General features: G+C 45.3%; 1 pseudogene; it reads right to left on the bottom strand.

Annotated features, from left to right (window-relative positions):
* Positions 1-12100: 12100 nt before the first annotated feature.
* LOC144381541 (large ribosomal subunit protein uL23 pseudogene) lies at positions 12101-12575 on the bottom strand (annotated as a pseudogene).
* Between the last annotated feature and the right edge of the window lie 10463 nt (positions 12576-23038).

Below are 23038 nucleotides of genomic sequence, written 5' to 3'. Positions count from 1 at the left end.
GTATGCCAAAGCACTCGCCAGTCTGGGCCAGCCCCACCAGGCCCTGGATGGCTCACCCGGGACCCAGAGAGGTGTCAGCGATTCGCAGGCAGGCTGGAAGGAGTTGGGCGGGAGCTGCAGGAGCAGGACAGGGGCCAGGAAGGGGAGCCAGGCACCGGGGGAGAAACTCCCAGGCCCTGGGCCTCCTGAGCTTTGTATCAGCTCTGTGCAGGGATCTCATTCTGACCGACGGACGTGGGGGAACCCAAGGCCCAAATGCTCAGGTGTCACTGGGTGTACGTGGCAGAGCCAGGCCCAACGCCGAAGGTCACTGTGCCCCAGGTGGCTCCCGGGAGAGCAAGGGAGGAGCCCAGAGGCAGGGCAGCAAGGGGAGAGGATCGGCCTGGGGACATCTGCAGCAGGGAGGGACTGTGGGCGGGGCCTGGCCAGCAGCTCAGTTCGACCAGCTGCCTTGTCGGCCCCGCCTGTATGCCAGCCTCGCGCCGGGCACTGGGGATCACGGATGAATAAGTAAGATGTGGCCTGGCCTCAGGGAGGGCCCCGTGGAGGGCCGGAGAAGCCGGCTGAAGTCTGGGCAGCAATGGCAGAGGCGGTTACAGGAAGGGGTGATTCGTGTTCCTGGTCCTCCGGCTTCGCAGAGAAGGAATTCCAGGAGGAAAGGCGCGGCTGGGGAGAAGACAAATGTGCAAAGGCTTGGCAGTGGGAAGCAGCACCTGCAGCACCGGGGGCCACAGGTGTGGTGTGGGTGGTGGAGTGTGACCTGTCACGGGCCTCCTGAGCCTGCCAAGGCCCCTGCTCCCAGCTCCAACACCACCCTCCTGCCTCCCCATGGAGTTTCCTCTTCCCCTGGCACCCGCTCTCACCCAGGCTCCCACAGGGCCCTCACAGGCCTGTTGCTCCAGCCCTCAGCCACCTGCCATCCAGACTGCCCTGCGCGGCTCTCCAGTGGCTTGGCTGCGCCTAGACTTGGTCTCCCAAAGAGATTCCAAGGTCCCCTGAGGAAGCTCATCTCCGTCACCTTGTTCTCCAGAAACCCGGCAGCCCCTGGCCCGGGCGGGGGCCCAGGCGGGTGGGAGCCATCGGGCTGGGGGTGGATGTGCGGGCTGTGCTCATCAGGCTGCAGAGAAGGCACAAGGTCCCACATGCAGCCTGGACCCGGGCAGCACCTTCCAAGCTGCCAGAGGGGCTGCGGCCTTATACGTGAGGGGACTGGTTGCGGGGGGGGGGGGGCGGGGGGCAGGACACCAGGTCCTGGATCATCAGTGAGGATCAGCTCCCACTGGGGAGAATAGCAGAGACCGGGATGCAAAGCCAAAGGCCCCAAAGCCAGCAGGAAGCCAGGGGGCTCCAGAAGGGCCGCCCAAGGGAGTGCCCATGGCTGCGGGGTCTTTAACCTTCTCACCAGAACTGGGCAGATCCCCGGAGTGCAGCAAGGGCTGGGGGGCAGGAAGACAGAAGAAAAGTAGGACACAGTGTGGGGTGTTCCAGGGCACCCATGGTGGTGGCGGTGGCCGGCCGGCGGGAGGTTGCCGGTGTGTGTTTCCAGGTGGGGAGGTCCAGACTGGCTGGGCAGGTTGGCTGCCCCATCAGGGCTCAGTTGGCAGGACTGCCAGCCACACATTCGGCCAGCATCGCTGGGGTGCCGACTATGGGGCTGATGCTGTGTGCAGAGCTGAGCATGAAGTCACTGGGTCCCACCCCCAGGCGGCTCACACTCAGCTCCGGTGACAGACAACTGCCTCCCCTCCTCCCCTCCCCTCCAGCTTGCTCCCTCCTGGCTTCTCTTGGCCAAAGAGGATAATAAAACGTGTTGGGTTTTTTATTTATTTATTTGAGAGAGAGAGAAAGTGAGAGACAGAGCATGAGCGGGGCGGGGGGAGCACAGAGGGAGAGGGAGAAGCAGGCTCCCTGCTAAGCAAGGAGCCCGATGCGGGACTGGACCCCAGAACCCTGAGATCATGACCTGAGCCGAAGGCAGACGCCCAACTGACTGAGCCACCCTGGCGCCCTAAAACATACTGGTTTTAAAAGCCCTCTCTCTTCCACCTCATGATGAGTTATAGGCTGTAAGTGAACAAGAAGGAGGGGAATGAAATGTCCTGTTTAACAGGCAATTGGCTCCTAGCAGATGGGTTTTATTGGTCATAGAGACCAGAGCCCCAGAGTAAGATCTGTGATGGGGGCACCGCTCGGGCCCCCTCCAGGCGCAGCAGCTGGCCAGCCCTCAGTCAGCAGCACCTGACTGGCCTCAGGTGAGCTCTAGATGCTCACACATGGAGACAATAACCTCAACCAACTGATAGGTCACCCTATACATGTTTCAATAGTGTGCCAGTCTTCACAATTTCCTAGGTTTTTCTTTAAATTCTTTATGGCATCGCTGTGTTTTGTGGATCTTTAATGAAAACATGGTGGTCCTACAAACTCCATCCATTCATTCATTCATTCTCAATTTACTGAGAATTTGATCTGTGAATAACCTGTGCCTACGCTCTCTGGGAAGGTTCAGAAATCAACACACTTAATTGCTGCCCTTGGTAGATTCCCCAAAGTCAGGAATTATGGCATTATGTCTCATGTACGTCGAGGCTCCTAGCACAGTGCCTGGCAGGTAGTGGGCGGATGATTGGTGTAGAGTGAATGGAAGAATGTTCTTAGAGGTGGCACCTGCAAGATGTCCTTTTTTGAAAGCCACTGGGCCCTGTGCCACATAAAGACCCCTTAGGATGACAAGAAAGATGTGGGTGAGACGTGTCTCAGCCCCTTTATCCCTGAACTGTTGAGATATCCGTCTGCTCCTTCTGAGGCTTGCTAAACAGGCAGATTCCTGGGACCCACCCCCAGGATCTGACTCTCTAGGGCTGAGGTCAGGCCTATGAAGCTGCATTTCAGCAAGCTTTCCTGGCTGATTCACTAGACCACACATTTGAAAACAACAGAAGGGCCCAACCCAAATCCAACCCCAGTGGTCCGTCTGGACACCTTTGCCTCCTTTCCACAATGTCACATGTAGTGACCTTGGTGGCTTGTCAGCCTAGCTTTCCTCTCTTCTGACTATACCCCCCCAAACACACACACACACACACACACACACACACACACGCATGCACACACTGCCTTAGAGCTCTAGCTCACCACCGCTTGCCAATCTCGGTACCACCACGAAGGTGGTGGGCACATAAGCCACTTTGCACAGATCAGAGCCAAGTCTCAAGTGGCAGTTTTTACCTCACTCATACTCGGTATCTGCACTGATAACGTGGGGATATTGACACTGAGTGGGCTTTCTTTTGTGAGAACTGCCACTTGAGAGCCCATCATGCATAATAGATGCTATATAGCTATTCATTTCCCCCATTTTATTTTAATATCTTGTAATTCTTCCTTGGGATCCAGCTGAACGCCTGGGACTCGATTAGCTCTCTGCTTCCCATACTAAGCTGATGGTTCAGATGGGGGCCAAGACTTTGTCCCACACTCGGCAGATGCTCAGCCAGTGAATAGACTGAGTGTGAGGGACAGATACCGCCGCACTCCGGAAGCAGTGGAGGTGGGGGCGTGCACTCTGCTCTGCCCTCGGCAGAGAGAGAGCGAGCGAGCAGAAAAGCAGAAAAGGTTTAAGTGTATGGAGGAGTGACTTTTTTTATTTTTACTGCCCTCTCAATCTATCTGCCTATAGAATAAGATTTGCATAGTGGTGTTGGGGAGAGCTCAGCAGCTTGTGATTTAGGGATGTAAATTGCTTTTTAATTCGGAAGAAAAAAACAATTTGGTCTCAAGCAGGGTTCTCTTTAGATGTACAGCCCAGGCTGGTGAATTACTCTTCCGGCTACAGGGCATTGGTTAAAGACTCTCCGGTGCGCCCTATAACTCTGGGAGGGCTGTAATTGCCACGCTAACTCCTAAATTTCCCTCTGGTCAGAGTGCCACAATCCATTCTCATTTAGCAAATCTGCTCGGGATTTATTATTTTCTTTTAGACTTACTCCAACCTTAAATTTTCCCCTTTCATAAAGTCCTTATTGTTCTCATACATTTGTGCCCTGGGGCCACCCCAACCTGCCCTTCAAGGACATAAGCTCCTGGCCCTGCCGCCTGGAAGAAGAGGTGCCAGTGTGCTCAGATAAACAACCACCACCCAACAACCACTGGTCCAGGGGGCACAACATCCCACAGCTGTGCTAAGCACATGTGTTATATATATTTATAGACATATCGATGTTCATATATATATAACATGTATTTATCAATATATATACACATATGCTTTTATATGCATATACGTGTGTATGTATAATTTTGTAGGTAGGGGTAGAATTATCTCCCACTTGGCAGATGGGGAAATCGAGGTTCACAAAAATGAAGTAAGTTTTTTGGTCACACACCTGTTAAGTGACCGAGCCAGGTGTGGAAAGTTCATTCAAGTCCAAAACTGCTATAATAATCACTGTGTTCACCTCTCTGCCTAGTAAGTAAAGCAGAGCCTGGCTAAAAACAGATCCTTGTGGTAGACCGCAGGAGACCCTTGCCCTCGTCAACACTCTTTTGGGGCATGTCTTGGGCACCCCCACAAATCCTCCTCCTGCCGTGCAGCCCACATGCTTCTGTGTTATGGACTAGGCTATCCTGAGAGACTGAGAAATGCTTTCCAGAAGTTCAGGCACCCTCATCAGCCAGACTCGCCCTTTGCAAATGCAACCACCTATATCTGGCGTACTTCATGAGCCCTCACTGGGCTCTTCCTTAAGCACTTACAAACGGACTACTCAACCACTGCACTTGGAGGGTTTTCCAGGCATTAACACTAAGGTCAATGGCCTTCAGCTTCGTATTTGGAAATGGACTTTGTTTTGTTTTCCAGTTTTGCACATCAGCGCTGCCCTTGTTGGTGGGAAGACTCTCTCTCTCTCTCTCTCTCATCTTTTCTGTCTTGAGAGATTCCAAACAGTGGATTCTTTGAGGTCATATTATCAAGTTCTTTTCCTGTTTGAAATACAGCTGTGTGAGCCCAGGACTTGAATGATTTAAATGTCTGCGAGGCTCTGGCAGGGCTAGCCGGCAGGTGGGCTCCTCCCCACCTCCCCGCCCCATCATAGCTGGCTGTACCCTCCCCATCTCTCCACTTTTCCTGGGCTTCCCCCCTTGCATCAAGTCCTTCATCCTTCCTACTCCTGTGAAAACCGTCAGGAAAACAGTGAAGGAGGCGTGGGAGATTATGCGTTCCCTCTGTGCCCTGTGACCAGTGCAGCTTGTCACACACCTGCATGCCTGCCAGCTAGGGGAAGCTGACACCTGGGGCACAGTGCCCCAGCAGCTGCCGAACAGCACCCAATCCATTTCTCCCCAGGTCCAAGCGAAATGAAAAAGGGAATTAATTTTCTCTTGTCCTTGACTTTCTTCCTTCCAAACCTCAGCTCATTTGATACTAGAGTTTCCCTGACATTGCTCCTACCGCCCTGGAGCGTGCTTTAGCATTTGTCCTTGGCTGCAACCCTGCCTTTTGTCTGTCTTCTTCCAACATCTGCACTCAGACAGAGCTCCCTGTGCACCCACGGCTCTGCCTTCCACGCCTCTCGCGGTTCTTCTTCTTTCCGCTCGGTGGAGGTGGCACAGTTGGAACTGCTGGCAAGGGTTTAGCCCTTGCCCCGACCGTAGGTGCTGGAGCAGCCCTTCCCAGGAGTTACCAACTCCTGGCTCCCATAGGGACACTTCAATTAACACATCTATTTCCAAGCATATATATGGGCTTGTGAGTTATTTTTTTAGACAGCGTTTTTGGTCTTAATAAAGAGCATCTATGTTTCAGCCTCATGAATATGTTTGAATCTCAAAGGGCCTGGATCATAGAGAGATCTGAAACCAGGGATTCAGACTGAGTAAACATTTCCACTGCTCACACTCATGTATAAGACATAAGGCTTTCCTTAAATACATAAACACTGATCTCTTTGGATGGAAGTATACACAGAGAACACTGTCTCCGGGAGCTTGCTAATTTTTCCTTTCAGAGATCCCCAAGGATCCTAGTCTAGGGATGTACACGCAATTAAGGACCAGTCTGGTGACTGATTAAACTTTTCCTTCACTTCCAAAAGGAGTGCATTCATTTCTTTTTTGCCTCCAGCCCAGTACCCACTGACTACTGGCTGCTGAGTTAGCATGGTGATTTCAGCTACTCAACTAGCAAAATATTTTACATGATTCCATGGACAAGGTGAGAAAAGAGAGGAGGAAGGTACTTCAAGGAAAAGGTAGCCTCTCTGCAGCCCCCTTCCTCTTCACTCTCAGCTCTCATCAATTTGACTCTCCCAGGTCAAACAGTAGCTGGGACCTGTGGTGGCCTGTGGAAAGCCCTGGGCACTGTGGGGATCATAGTCAAGGAAACTGATATAGGACTTTCTCCTCCAGGATAAAGGATGATGAGGATGGCAGGCATCATAAAGCAGCAGGCCATGAGAGGAGCTTACCTGCAGAAATCCGTCCCCCAGGGGACCAGGGGATATGCCATCCCTCCCTCCCCCATTCTCCCATCTTTCTGGTCGAGAGAGCTGAATAAGTGAACTGAGTTCTCCATGCTCTGGTGGCTGAGAGAAAAGGAGAGACCAGGAGATGTCCTCCACACACCTCAAAGGGATGGTCATCTTGTTTGCTGCAGCAACAGTGACCCACAGTGAGGGGATTACTCACCAACCACCAATCTAGAGCTTGCGATATTCCAATAAAAGATAGAAACTCAGGGGGGTCACAAAGAAAAACAATGGTGCATCTGTAGTGGATGCCATAGTGTGTCACCTAGACTCCCCTATAAGAACGAAGATTTTCTTCGGCCCTCCCTCCCTCTCCCTTCTTGAGCTTCTGAGAGACCTATAGGCAGAGAGCACTCAACTGCCCGCCAGCCCTCTTTGGGAATTGCATTGGCACATCCAAGGTCATACCCACTTTCCAGGACAGATAACACTGAATACCTGACAAGGTGCAGGAGTATAAAATCTCACCCCCTCACCTCAGCTCTGGACAAACTTGAAGGGTCATACTTTGGAGCTCTTCATTAAATCAAGCTCTGTGGAGACTGCCCATTATAGCTCAACTTCTCCTCTTCCCAGTCCTGCTTCCTTCCCTCTTCTCTGGGGACGAGCCCAGGAGAACTCCCCTAATAGACTGGCAGGCTGCTCTCCATCTTAGTCTCCTTGCTGGGGAATCCCACCTGTATCTCCACTAAGGGGGCCCAGGGAGGATGGTCTATCAGAAAAAAAAAAATGCACACCTAGCCAAGGAGAGCTCCTCCCTTGATCCCTAAGTGTTAGATAAAAACCGAGCTGTAGTCTTATTGGACCCTGGTTATTTACTAAATGGTACATCTCTAATCATTTTCTTTTTCTTTTCTTTTTCTTGTTGTTGTTGTTGTTGCTGTTGAAAAGACTGATATTCTAACAGAAGAAGATGTTGCCTGAAAAAAAAATTTTTTTAAGTTTTTATTTAAATTCCAGTTAGTTAACATACAGTATAATATTAATTTCAGGTGTACAATCTAATCACTTTCTTCTATGATAATTGCTCTTTTCAAGTGTTCCATTTCTTCTGTGGTCAATTTTGAAAATTTAGTTGCTATGAAATGATTCATTTCTTCTAGATTTTACAATCATTGCTCAAAAGTTACACCTATTATTCTCTTGTATTTTATTTTCTCTTGTCTATGTCAGCTTTCAAATTCCTTATCTCTGAGACCAAACAGAAAAACAGAGCACTTCTTGGCAATCAAAAGGAGCAAACACACACAAAAAGACTTCCTGAAGCTGAAATGTGGTTTTTCCAAGTTTCCAATGTGGCAAGTGAAACAAAGCAAAGATGACACTGTTGAGATGTGAATTAGTGGCCTCGAGAGTCAAGTGAAAATACACACTAATGCACAGAGCAAAAGCTAAAGAAATGAAAACAATGAAGGAAAAGTCTAGAGAGCTGGAGGATGGAACCAGGAAACCTGACATGCAAGTGTTGGGGATCTAGAAGAAAACAAAAAGGGATCACATAGCAAAAAGATAATCACTAAATTAAAAAAAACAAACAAACAAAAAAAAAAAAACAGGAGAAAATTCCTGGGTGGAGAATAATGGGTTCTAGGAAATGTGAAATATATAAATCTTAAATTCAGAATCTGGAAAATGAAAAGAGGAAATTTCAAGGGAAATTCTAACAACATCTAGACCTAAAAGCACTAAACTATCTGAGCAACACCAGGTCAGCAGGGGCAGTGGTTGGGGACAGAAATAAGAGACATTCCAAATGTCTCTTCCAGGATTGGGAGAAGGGAAGCTGAAGGGGAAGGGGAAATGGAGCATGGGTCATTGAAGGTATTCTAACAGTTTTATGTCATAGGGTAACAAGGAGGGGAAGGCAATGTGAAAATAGAATGTCTTGCTTGGTAAAATAGTATCTTGCTAAGAAGAAGAAGGAGAAGAAGAAGATGAAGAAGAAGAAGAAGAAGAGGGAGAAGGAGAAGGAGAAGGATACAAAAATAAGTGATTATAAGTACAAGGAAAGTAACAGAAAATGTTAATAGAATGTAACAGTTTTATTAGAATGGATAAATTAACAAAGGGAAAAATAAGATGAGTAACAGTTTGATCAAACCAGTGAAAATATAGATAAATCACAACTATAAAGCAACACGAAAGGGAAGAAAAAGCAGGAATATAAGTTTTCAAATCATTTGGGAATAAACTGAATTATGTCTTTAAAAGACAGAGTTTATCAGAGAGGGTTAAAAGCCAAAAACATTTATACAATGTTTAAATAAATACACTTAAAAGAAATTGACAATGAAAGATTCAAATGAAAGGAATGGGAAGAAGAATGCCAGGCAAATGCAAATGAATAAAAGGCAAGAGTGGCAACAATATTCAATATTAGACAAAGTAGAATTTAAGGTTAAACACTAAACAGGACAAAAAGGGACACTGCATAACACAGTGGTGAATATGAAGATATTTCATAAATTGTATGTGCAAAGCAATGTATCAGCTAAACATATAAAACTAAGCATTAGAAATGTAAAAAGAACTTGATTTTTAAAATTATACACAGGGATGCCTGGAGAGCTCAGTCAGTTAAGCAGCAGACTCTTGGTTTTGACTCAGGTGGTGATCTCAGGGACATGAAATCATGAGATCGAGCCCCATGTGGGGTTCTGTGCAGGACTAGAGTCTGCTTGTCCCTCCCCATCTGCCTCCCTCTACCCCTCCACATGCACCTGCTCACTCTTTCTTTCTCTCTCTCTCAAATAAATAAATACATACATACATACATAAATAAAATCTTTTAAAAATAAAAAATAAAATTAAACACAAAGATTTCAATACAATTCCATTAGAATATTTCATACTTAATTACATTAAATATAGACATATATAATTTTAAAAGCTCAATAATCTTGACTATATATAAAATTTATAATTGCTTTGTATAAAGAGTATACTTATTCTATGTTCACAAACGATATAAAATATTGATCCTGTTCTTTCCCCAAAAGAAATGTTTTGAATATTCAAAAAAGTAGAGATTGTATAGCTATAAAATAGAGGCCACATTTTCTAATCATATCCTAATAAAATTAGAGGCAGATAATAAAAACTGGCCAAAAATCTTAACTACTTAGAAATTAAAATATATAACCTTAGAAAATCCTTAGATTGAGAGAGAAATCAAAAGGGATATTACAACTTCTGAAGAAGTCAATTAAAAGAACACTTTATACATAACCCATGGGTCAGAAAAAGCCATATTAGTAAAAATTAATAGTAAATAGTAAAAGAAATTACTGAAATATGAATATAATCATGACTTAATTATAATAAATGTAACAATTAAATATTAGGTTACACAAATATAACAAAAAATGAAAGCAATTATTACTCTAATGCCAAGTGCCTGAAAATATTTAGAAGTCAGTAACTAAACAGAAATGCTTTCTCTCATTATAATTACTCAAGTATTTCTTTCTGATAAATGAAATGAGCCAAAAAATGCTATAAACATTAGAAAAGATAAGATAAAATACCCTCTTTTTATGCTGAGTGGATTATTGAATTTCTAGAAAATTCAATAGGCTCTAATTAGAAAAACTTACCGAAGTGTATAAGAGAATTTGGCAAGGTAGCAGGATATAAGGTAAATATACAAAAATCAATGGCTTCTATTCCAGCAATGTATATGACAAATGAAAATTAAAAAAAAAGTGTTCCATACACAAACTAGGAAATGCTGAAGAATGAGGTTAATAAGAAAAGCACAAGACCCACGTGAAGAAAATTATAAGATTTTATCAAAGAATATAAAGTAAGATCTGAACAAACGGAGACAGATAAAAGTATTTTCAGATGGAGAGACTTGGTATCATGCCAACTTGATTTTTCCAGAGTTGGTATCTGTAAATACAGTGTAATTCCCATTTGAATCCTAATAGGACTATTTGAACTGGATAAAAGGATCTTGTGCTTTATATTTTTTAAAAAAATGTCTGAGACAATATATTTAAATATATATATATTTGATATTTTTTTTTAAAAAAAGAAACAGAGTGAGCACTTGCCCTACCAAATACCACAACATGCTATAAAGTTCCTATAAACAAATTAATATGTTATTTCCATAAATGTAAATAAATAGGTCTGTGAAACAGAATGGAAAAATCCAGAAATAGGCTATAAAATAAGCGAGAAATAAAACAGTAAATAAATGCTAATCACCATTTTGTGAGAAATATAAACAAAAATAAATTTCAGATAACTTAATGATTTAAAATGTGAAAAAAATAAAAATTACATCCAAGAGCCTATACCTTTAATCTAGAGACAAGGAGACCATCCAAATTGATGCTAGAAAACCAGAAGGTTTTTTTGTTCTTGTTTTAAGATTTATTTATTTATTTTAGAGAGAGACAACATGAGCAGGAGGGGCAGGAGAGGGAGAGAGAATCTCAAGCAGACTCTGCTGAGCACAGAGCCAGATGAAGGACTCAATCTCACAATCCTGAGATCACTATGTGAGCCAAAACCAAGAGTCGAAGACTCAACTGACTGTGCCACCCAGGTTCCCCTAGAAAACAAGAAGTTTTAAAAGCAGAGCAGAGCAATTAAAAACTTAGGTATAGCAAGAGATACTAAAAATTAAGTCCATACACACAAATAGATTTGGGAAATATTTGCAATGCAATAGATAGGGTTAAATCTATAATATGTAAAAAGATTATATAAATTGACAAGAACTGGACAAACAACTGATAAAAAAATAAGTAAAGAAACAAAGAAGACAATAATCTGCTGGAGAGCAGATTTAAATGATCAACAAACATTAAATATATGCAAATTCTGAAGCAGTTAGGGAAATGTAAACTAAGGTAGCAATGGTGATGTGCAGCATGGTGACTATAGTTAAGAAGATTATACTGCATATTTGAAAGTTGCTAAAAGAGTAGATCTTACAAGTTCTCATCGCACACACAAAAAATTTTGTTACTGTATATGGTGACCGATGTTAACTAGACTTATTGTAGTGATCATTTTGCAATATATACAAGTATTGAATCATTATGTTGTACACCTGAGACTAATACAATGTTATATGTCAATTATACTTCAGTAAAAGAATTACCAATGAGCAGTCACTTTATAACTATCAGGTATGCAAAAACTAAAACACTGGAAATGCCTTCTGCTGGTTTCTGTGTGGAAATATGATCTATGACAGCGATTTTGGAAAGTGATCTGGCAGCATCTATTAAAATTAAGACATTAAAATTAGGAGCAGTCTCATTTCTCAGAGTTTATCTCATAGAAATAAAAGCACCTGTATGTGTGCACATATATACAAGAATATTTATTGCTTGTACAGGAAAAAAAATTCCTATCAATTAGGAATAGATGAATAAATTATGGCACATTTTTCATATGACAGCCTGTTATGCAAGCATTTAACAGGGTGCATTAGAGCTATGACAGGTGACCTATGAGTTGGAGCTCCAAGTTGGAGTGATTTTCATGAGTTACTATTTTTTTTTTTTTTTTGGTGAAAAATTTATATTTAGAGTTAGCCAGCTGGACTCAGTTTAGATGATCCCAATTTTGTTGGCAACATCCAAAGCATCATAGTCAGGAGCCAGTCGAACATATGCCTTCTTGTCTCCATCAGGCCTGATCAAGGTGTTGACCTTGGCCACGTCAATGTCATAGAGCTTCTTCACAGCCTGTTTGATCTGGTGCTTGTTGGCCTTTACCTCCACAATGAACACAAGTGTGTTGTTGTCTTCTATTTTCTTCGCGGTTGACTCAGCAGTCAGGGGGAATTTGATGATGATGACATAGGGATCAAGCTTGTTTCTCCTGGGGGCTCTCTTTCAAGGATATTTGGGCTGCCTTTGGAGACGCAGTGTCTTGGGTCGTTGGAATATAAGCGACGTGCCAATCTCTTTTTTTGTGTGTGTGACTGTGGACGCCTTTCAGCACCGCTTTCTTGGCCTTCAAAGCCTTTGCTTTGGCTTCGGCTTTGGGAGGAGCAGGGGCTTCCTTCACCTTCGGCGCCATCTTTGTGAAAGGGATTAAGTGATTATTGATAAAATAAGATAAAGTATGTAAGATTAATGTAGAACATTGACCAAAAAATATATATAATGTGCATGTATGGTGATACATGTGTCTATGAAACCATTATATTTATGCATGCATGTAAAATTATGAGTGTGCATTTAAAATTAAATTTATTACCAAGTATTATAAAATAAAAAGGTGTAGGAGTGTGCATGGGAGAAAAAGATGACTTTTGAACTGGCTGAACAACCACAGGGTTGATGCACACGTTAGAATTAATTTGGGAGGAAGATTGAGAACTCTGTTCTTGCTCTGGTTCTAGTTCTTGTCACCATCTTGGTCATGATATTGGAAAGATACAGAAACTATGTTGGTTACACTTGCAGATAAAGGAAAGAAGGATGAGATAGCTATTATGTTTGACGACAGAAATAAGATTCAAAACAAGCCAGAAGATTTAGCCCAGAGCTATAAAATGAACATTAATCATGATAAATATGAAGTCCTGCATCTAGATTTGAACATACCCATTTCCTTAAAACATCTGTGTGGTAATTATCAGTTTCTGGTCTGTGAGTTCTATGAAGTCATTGACTCTGTCTTATTTATCTTCAAGTCCCCACTACCGACTACCCAGCATAGTGCCTGGCCCATAATTGCACAGGACAGAGCCTGAATAAGGTCTGAGGGGGCCAGGGGAGACAAGATACAAAGCCAACCCGCACAGAGGGGAAGGGAAGACACACACGAGGGGCACCTGCTGTTGTCAGATTCCATGCGGGAGCATTTTAACCTCCTAAGATCCCTGGAGAGTGAGTAATACTGATACACTTTACTGATTAAGAAAGTAAGGGTAAACTAGGTATGTCACTTGTTCCAAATTACAAAGTACTAAAAAGAAAGAACGGGGATTTGAACCCAGGGTTTCCCTGACTCCAAAATCTCCCCCACAAAACTGGTAGGAGAGCAAATGTTGTTTTAAAATCATGGGCGCTTAGAGTTGGAAAATCTCATGGGCAAGAAGTCAGGGTGCGGCTGGGGTGGGGTGCTTGAGCCCTGGGCACCCCTCGGCTATCACCGTCACCACCGCCATCTTTAACCAGAGCAGCTTTGCTTTATTCTTTTTTGCTTTATACTTCATGAGAGTTGTTTTATTTTTTGTAAGACTCCATTTAACTGAAGAATTCCTTGACTGAAAAAAAAAAAAAAAAGAGCTTAAAACCAATGATCTCATGCATTCCTGATCTTTATTACACACGTGAGAAAAAATGGAATTCCAAGAAGATAGCGAATTGTTTGAATTCTCGAGGCCCAGCCAGGGCTGGCTGCAGACCACCAGCAGCCTGGGTTTCTCCTGTGGCCTGTGGCCTCCCGGGGTGGGAGATGGGGGTGGGGGCTGTTTTCAGGTGGAAAGGTCCACAGGAACACTGTCTCTCCACTCCTCGGCCCAGACTTGCCCAAGCCATACTCCTATTACCCACATGGCTGCTTTTCCTGTCCATCCTCTGGGGGAGGGCCAGGGGCTTGCCATAAGGGGTCTGTCAATCTTTCCCTGAGTGCATCCACTTTTCCAGAAGGCCGTGCTCCCCCCAGATGCTTAAAAGCCCATTTGGGGCCCCCTGTGGGGTGCCTGAGACTGCCCCACACCAGGAAGCGAGTGAGTTGCTTCTTGGTTGCTTTCCTGCCTGTGCCCGCTTGACTAAGCAGTGCTGGGTCAGCGCTGTTCACCCACTTTCCCTCCCGCCAGGAGGCTGGCCTGGTGACCCAGGCAGGCCCTCTCCCCTCAAGCCCCCGAGAAACATCACCAGCTCTGTCTCAACCATTGCATTGTCTCCCTGCTCTTCCGGAAGCGGACAGCCTCAGACACTGAGAAGGAACCCAGGTTTGAGGCAGCACGCCTGACTGAGGGCGCCTACGCCGTGATAGTTCCATCCAGGAGGAGTTGTGGGAGTAAAGCTACCTTCAAATAGGAAATATAGTTATTAGCAACTCTAGTCACTGGGCTGTATATTACATCCCCATGACTTGTTTATTTTATAACTGGAAATTTGTACCCACTGACCTCCTTTGGTCATTTTCAATTGTACGTATTAGATAGAAGTTTACCACTAGAACTTTCTGTTTCTGTGTTGGTGAAAATGCCCTGCATCTGTGCTATTCAATATGGTAACTGCTAGCTACACGTGCCTTTGAGGGGTTGAAATGTGATCAGTCCAACTAGAGAACTGAACTTTTAATTTTATTTAACTTTAATTAACTTAAATTTAAATATCCACATGTGGCTACCAGCTACCATACAGAACTAACTGGATTGGTTTCAAACAGATAAAACAGTGTTATTTCTTTACACAAATGTTCATAGCAATATTATTTATAAAAGCCACAAGGTAGAAACAACCCAAGCTTCATTAACAGCTGAACAGATAAATAAAACTTACTTTATCCACACAATGGAATAGTGGAATAGTATTCAACCATAAAAAGGGAATGAACTACTGACATGGATGAAACTGGAAAATATTACACCAAGTGAAAGAGGTCAGACACAAAAGACCATATATTGTATGATTCCATTCATAGGAAATGTCCAGACTAGACAAATCCATAGAGACAGAAAGCGATTGGTGGTAGCCAGGGCCTGGGGCGCATGGGAAGGAATGGAGAGCAACCGTTGATGTCTTTCCTTTTGGGGTGATGAAAACGTCTTGCATCTAGAGGTCATGGCTGCCCAACATTGTGAATGTACTAAATGTCACTAATGGTAAATTTTACGTTATACATATTTTACCACAATAAAGAAAAACAAAATGAAAACAAACCAAAGACAGTATCATCTCTCTTTATTCTTTTGGAAAAGGGGGTGAAGTCCTCTGGCCTCAGTGGAACTCCAGCCCCCAAGGCATATTCAGCTTCTTGCCACTTCCTTCCCCCACCCCAAGGGCAGAAGACACTCCCCACGGGTGACAGCTGAGCTGTTATCTCCGAAGGGACCAGAAAGAGCCACACAGTGACAGGGGCAGAGAACAAGCCACCAGTTAAGGTTCTCCTAGTCCTCCCAGGGGCGTTGGGGAGTATCCTGGACAGGAGGTTCGGGCATGGCCCCCCTGAGTGTCTAAGACATGGCAGCCCCGCCTCTGGGAGCTTGTTCTCCCTTCCAGGACACTGAGGAGAGATGATTAACAGCCCCTTCCGTGGGCCCAGCCCCCATCAAGGCAAAGCGTGTGCCTATTAATCAGGCAGGAGTGCTCTTTGCTCAGACACGCATTTGGGGGAGCAGGCCCCCAACATTCATCGAGGATGCTGTGTGGAGCTCCTAACCTTTCCCTGCAGTCTGATGGGGGCCCCACCTCCCTTCACACACACGGAGCTGGCCAAAAGGACAAGGCACCGTAATTTAACTGGGGATGCCACTCAGAAAGTGGTGTGCCTTCAGAAATGACTCAGAAATGAGACCACGCTCCTGACTCCCCAAATCAATATTCACTGTCCAGGTGGCACTTGAGACTGCCGTGGGGGAGACCCCCTCCCTGCCTGCCAAATGAAATAAATTGTGAAGTCACCTGGTCACAAGAGAAAAATGACCCCCGACCAGGGAGAATGTGGTGTTTGAAGGAAGCACAGAGAACTCCACACTGTGTCCCCAGGCCGCCACTCGACCTTTCAATTTTCAAGTCTGTCGAATGGAGCCAGTGAGCCTGTCCTGCTATACTCGCAGGCTTAAAAGAGGACAGGCTTCTGAAGTCAGACAGACCTGAGCTCAAATTTTCTCTCTGCCACCTACGAGCTATGTAACCTGGGATAAGTTGTTCGGTCTTCCTAAGTCTGTTTGCTCATCTGTAACATGGGTAGAAGAAAGTCTACTTGACAGGGTTGTCATGGGAATCAACTGGCATGATGGCTTGTGAAACCATCAGCGCTATGCCTGGCCCTACGTAAGAAGTGCTCAATAAATAACACCTATTATTATAATTATATATACTGTCAAACACAGCTCTAGATGGGGAAGCAGTTTCAAAATGTGTGGCCTATTTTGCTAGGGTGACACGGTCTTGGAAGCACTGCAGAGATAGGCAGAAAAAGTTGGGAATGAGCCTTGGGGCGCTGCCACTGGCAAGTGGGGCCAAGTCCTATTATGTTTTATCCTGTGTCCCACCTTGGGTTCTCAAAATGGGTCCCAGCTGCTCAAGAAACGGGCTCTTAGCCACCAGAAAAGTTTCACTGTGGGTCCCTCTTATAGATTGAATGTGTGTGCCTTCCCACTTTCATATGGAGAAACATCCAAGGGGATGGTGTTCAGAGGGGGGACATGTGGGAGGGAATTAGGTCATGAGGGTAGAGCCTCATAAATGGGATACTGTCCATATAAAAGGGACCCAGAGAGCTCCCTCATCTCCTTCCACCATGTGGAGACACAGAGAAAAGATTGCCTTCTGAGAGCCAGGAAATCAGTCTTTACCAGACACGCGCGCAGTCTGCTGGTGTCTTCATCTTGGACTTCCCAGCCTCCAGAACTGCGCGAAACAAATGTCTGTTGGTCAAGCCACCCAGCGTGTGGTATTTTTGTTATAGCAGCCCGAATAGACCAGGACAGCCCTGGAAATGACTCTGCCAATTGTCCAGAATGTGGGTCTATACTTCTGCGGCTTACCTCTTCCTCCCCAGCTCTGTCTCCCTGGGCTTCCCAACTCCGCTCCCCACACCCTGCTCAGATGACCCACCTTGGATGCTCTTCTCTGGTTATAACCCTGGCTTAGTTCTTTGGGATCCTGTGGGACCCACACTCTGGCTTCATCAGCTTGGACGCAAGAGCAAAACAGCCTCCTTTGCCACACCCCATCCTGCAGGACTAGAGCCAGCCTCGCAGGCTGCCCACCCTAGGTGTCAGTATCCCCCTTCATAAAATAAGGATGTTGAGCCAGTGCTCTTGAAGGTTCTCTCCAGCTTTGACATTCTGTGATTCTAAATATTATTATTGGTATATACAGAATTTTTGTTGTTCTTCTTCTGTAGAATGCAACCTGTGAAATCAGCCAGGACACAGGTGGTTCTGAAGGGATGAGTCACTCTGGGGCAACTGAAACCCCAGATTAATTAATTCTTCTCCAAGTGTCTCCCATTTATCTCACCTCCATTAACCTTTGGGTCTGTTTATTGTGAGAAGCCTGAGCAGGACTGAAGCAGGATGATTTCTGCCCAAGGCATCAGTCAGCTGCCTGGGGTTGTCACTGGGGAGTAAGAAAAGCTGGGTGGAGAGGTGAGCAGAAGCCAGGGCTCAGAGATTGTCAGGACAGGAACCCTTCTGGAGCTGCCTCCTAGGGATGGAAAGTGAGACATCAAGTCCTCTAAAACACCAGCCTGCCACCCTACTCCAGGTGTCAGGGTCCCTTAGGGAGCTCCATAGCATTGAAAACTCTAGCTGTACTCTCCGTTTGATAGCCACTAGCCGCAAATTTAAACGATTAAATTCAAATACAAATTCAGTTCCCCATTAAACTAACCACATTTCAGGTGCTCAGTAGCCACAGGTGGCTACTGGCTACCATATTGGACAGCACAGATAGAGAACATTTCCATCATTACAATGGAATACAGTACTCCTAAAAGCATAGAAAATGAAGCCAACAATTCCCTGGCCTCAGAAATATCAAAGTTGCAGGCACCTGGGTGGCTCAGTCAGTAAGCATCTGCCTTCGGCTCAGGTCATGATCCCAGGGTCCTTGGGATTGAGTCCCGCATGAGGCTCCCTGCTCAGCACTGAGTCTGTTTCTCCCTCTTCCTCTGACCCTCTGCCCGCTTATGCTCACTCTCTCTCTCTCTCTCAAATAAAGAAATAAAATTAAAAAAAAAAGAAGTATCAAAGTCGGCGATAACAAGGCATCTTGAGGTCACGCACCAGTCCACTCTGAAGATGCCCAGCATCTTATGACACCCCATACTTCCTCTCGGGTTCTGGTGGGCAGTTAGGCGGTGCTGTTGGAGGGGGTGCTGTTCCTAATGTCAAGATTAGAAGCTTAGAGTGATACCTGAAACCTCGGGCTTCCTCCTCTCTCATAGAACTCTCTGCAAGGATAGAAGTGGGAGAGGGCTCAGGGAAGGTGATCCACATATGAGCATTTTCTGCATGCCAGAGTTGTGCTAGATGTTATACACATGTTGTTCACTTAATCCCTACAACTAAGCTATGAGGTCAGGTATGCCTTAACAACTCCTTGAAGTCAAGGACTGCTGAGTTAATACTTGCCAAGTTCTTAGAACAGTGTCTGGGACATTGCAAGCACCATACAAGTGTTTGCTAAAGAAGAACGAATCCATCTGGGATTCCATATTCTTAGAAAGTTGGGGGCAGAGCAAGGGGTAGAATCTGGCCTGCTGCCTGTACTCCAGGGCTCTTTCTGCTATACCCACTGGCTACAAAGCCTGACAAAGAGGACACTGATTGTTTTGGGTCATTCCATAACCTCATCATGGTCAGTCTTGACCAGCTGTAAACTGTGTTGCCCTCCCTGCCCTAACCAAGAGATGGGCCTCTCTCTGCCAGGACTTTGACTTCTAAGCACAAAGAGACTGTGATGGAAAGAACCCCCCCTAGAGCTCCCTCACCCCAGCATCAGTGCCTAGAAAAGGGAATTGATCAGGTTCTACTGCCTGGGCTCCCAGAGCTGTCCTGTGATCTATCCTGTTCCCAACCTGGTTCTCCAACTACCTGCCAGCTTTTGTGAGCTGCATGACAACCTGTCATTCAATTTCCTTTTTGATACAACTGGCCAGAGTTGTTTTCTGTAGCTCACCATCAAAGAAGCTTGACTGATACTTCTTCAAAGGAATACGAAGGCACAGCCTTGAAAAAGATTAAGGAGGAGGAAGAAAGAGATGGAAGAAACTGGAATGGAAAAGGGAGTTGGGTCTCAGCAGCCATTTTTCTACGCCTTGATAATCCCAAATGATTCTTCATGGAAAGGCAGGAGGCACTGAAGAGTGACGTGACACATTGAGTAATTGGTGTGTCTAATTCTTCATCTTCCCTATATCCATACCTTTTGTCATGTGGTTTTGCTCCCATTAGAGGTGAGGTAGATTTCTCTACTCCCGGGATTTGGGTTTGGCCATGTGACTTGCTTCTCCAAAGAGACATTAATTAGTGAGCATGATGCATGCAGGGGCTTAAAATATGTTTGCACATTTGGGCTTGTCTTCCTGCGCTTCTGCAGCTGCAGTGATAATCACAGGCCCAGGCCCTCTGGAGCAGAGTTGGACCCAGATCTTATAGTCACCCCGTTGAGCCCAACTTGGATCAGCAGAATCCCAGCTATTCCACAGAAGCAAGAGTGAGAGTGAATGATTGTTGTTTTAAGCCACTGAGTTTGGGGGCAGTTTGTTGTACAGCATTAGCTAACTGATATAAGTAGATTGTAAACCAAGGTGCTAAAGTGCTCTCATAAACAGTAGCCTATTTATGAATAATAATAACGTATACCCCTTTATTTATTTATTATGTGTCAAGTCCTGGGTATTCACTTTGCATGTGCTAGTTCATGTAATCATCACCAACAGTCTTATAAGATTAGTGCTATACTATTATTGTCATTTTATAGGCAAGGGCACTGAGGCTCAGACTGGATGAATATTGCCAACATCATACAATTAGCAGGTGGTGGTACTGAAATGCAGGCCCAGGCATGTCTGCCTCTACATGTTGTACTTTTCATACCTTCTCCCTCCATCCCACCCCTTTCCTGGCTCTGACACTGGATTTAGATGACTCTACCCAAGATATCCCAAGCATGATATACAGAAATTTAGGCCTAGTGATTTTATTCTAGGAACCAGTATCAGGCAACACAGATAAGGAAATGCACTCCATTTCTCACTAAGAACAGGCAACTATTTGTTTAATAATAGTAAAGGAGGGCGCCTGGGTGGCTCAGTCGGTTAAGCGACTGCCTTTGGCTTAGGTCATGATCCCAGGGTCCTGGGATCAAGTCCCACATCGGGCTCCCTGCTCTGCGGGGAGCCTGCTTCTCCCTTTCCCACTCCCCCTGCTTGTGTTCCCTCTCTCGCTGTGTCTCTCTCTGTCAAATAAATAAATAAAATCTTTAAAAAAAAAAAATAAATAAATAATAAAAATAAAAAAAATAATAGTAAAGGACCCTGAATGTCATCTCCTGCATTCTTTTTATATTCATAATCAAAAATTACAGCTCTTCTATTTTCTGTCTTCATCCCCTATACCAGGCTATTGAAAAGTACTGTGGATTTTCATAACTTCTAAATATCTTGCCAATCTGTCCATTTCCCTCCACTCTTCCACCACCCCTCTCCTGGGTTTCATGATCCCTTCCTCCTGGCTCTCCATTTCGAGGTCCTCCCTGATCTAGTCTCTACTCTGCAGCCAGAGTGATCTTCCAAAATGCAAATTGGACCAGCTTCTCACTCTGTTTAAAGCACTTTAATGACCTCTCAGTACTTTTAAAAGAATGACAAATTACCTGCATGTGGCCTGCAAACTCCTGCATGACCTGGCCCATCAAATTCTCCAGTACCTTCTCCCACCATGTTCTCTCTTACTGCTATGCTCCAGACACTATGTACATCCTACTCTTCCTCAAAACTCCTGTGCCCCACACTTCCTTTAATCACAGGGCCTTTGTACACACTGTTCTTACTGGAGTATTCTTCTCACATCAGCCCTATCACCAGGTTAACTCATACTCATCCTTCATATCACCCCTTGATCTCCATCTCCCCTAACCAGCATCCCCCTCCCGACTAAGTTAGATTTCCTGCATTCTTCTCCTGTGTTGACCTCTCAGTAGCTGATATTTATGCATTTGTTGTATGATTATTGGATTAAGGCTCCTCATCACAACTGGGTTGTTAGGGTCATGAGTTGAAGGACCATGTCACTCATCACTCACCTTCTACCACCAGACTTAGCACACTGCCAAGCCCGATAAGTAGTGGACAAATGGATGAATACGTAATTGAATATCGCCCCCTGCTCATCCACAGCCACCCCCAAATCTACTCCTCCTGCAGCCTTCCTCATCTCAGTCAGTAGGACTCCATTGTTCTGGTTCTTGATTCCTTTCTTTCGCTCATACCCTGTATCTGGTCTACCAGCAAATCTCATGTGTTCTACCTTTACCACGTATCCAGGATATAAGCACTTGTCACCTTTGCCGCCGCCCACCTTAGCCCAAGGTATCATTATCTTCCCCCTGCATCATGGCAGTAGCCTCCTAACTGCTCTTTCCCCTTCATCTCTTTGTCATGAGCCATATTTTTAATTGTTTTCCTCATTTATTGACTGTCTACCTCGCTAGAATACAAGCTCTATGATGGCAGGGATTTCATATGCTTGTTCACTGCTGCATTCCCTTAGGCTAGACCCTGTATGGCATGTAGTTGGTTCTCTACAGATATTTGTTAAATGGATTAACAAATATCATAGCTCAGTCAACCTTGCAAATCAGACAGCTAATGGCAGACACTAGGGAGCCCTGTCTCTAATCTGCCTGCTGATTCTCGGGAAGGCCAAGCATGTGCTTAGCTGTTAAGTGCTTTTAATTTCACTCCTGCGTTGACTGCCTGAGGCCCACCCAACCAGAAGGTGACCGGGCCATAGCACAGCCAGCCCCCTCCCGCTCCTTAGGACTATTCTGAAGCTAGGGACAAGATTTAGAGTCAATCCCTGGGACAGGTGACACTGGCTTGCATCAGAATATAGATGAGGGTATCTGGATCTCTCCAGAGAGCTGTTCTGGTAGAGAGATGAGGAAGGTTTGAGTTCAGTGGGATAGGAAGGTGGAGTAGGGTCAGGGAAGAGCTCTGGGCAGAAAAGGAAGATCTGATTGAAGGGAGAAGCACCCCCCTGAGGTCACAGCTTTACTGAGGCCTGGACTAGTCTGAGGTATCGAGTGCTCATCCTACCCAGTCTGGAAAACATAGATGTGAACTCATGTCCTGAGGAACAGTGACCAGGACCACAAAGCTGAGATGAAAGCAGGAGGCCAGGTCACAGGGAGCTGATGCTGCACGTTGAGAATTGCCAGTATGTTCAAAAGCAGGAGGAAGAGGTTGGTAGGCTGAGGGTGAAGGGCTGATGTTATTGGGTGGCTGCAGCAGGCCCACTCTGGAAAGGAGGGGGGAGAGGACTGTTCAGTGCTCACCCTGAGCATCCTGAGTGATGGGGCTGTGCTCAACCAAGCCAGGAAGCAAAAAGGGCTCAGGGGGATGAAACTTCTGTCTCTACATCCCTGGATAGGTTCAGGGGCCCTTTGCACCCTCTGATTCACGTACACCAAACCACACAACTTGAGTCCCTTCATTTCCTCCCACTCTTTGACGTCAAGGACCTGGGCTCCTGGCTGAAATAACAGAAAACCAAGTGCATTTCTCAGAGGCATTTGGACTTGTCATTTTAGTAGGAGGAGTGGAGGAAAGGTTGGGGTGCGTATTGA

Source organism: Halichoerus grypus, chromosome 4, assembly GCF_964656455.1.
Source record: "Halichoerus grypus chromosome 4, mHalGry1.hap1.1, whole genome shotgun sequence".
Classification (NCBI taxonomy): domain Eukaryota; kingdom Metazoa; phylum Chordata; class Mammalia; order Carnivora; family Phocidae; genus Halichoerus; species Halichoerus grypus.
The sequence above is the reverse complement of the archived record's forward strand: the minus strand, read 5'-3'. Positions and strand labels throughout refer to the sequence as shown.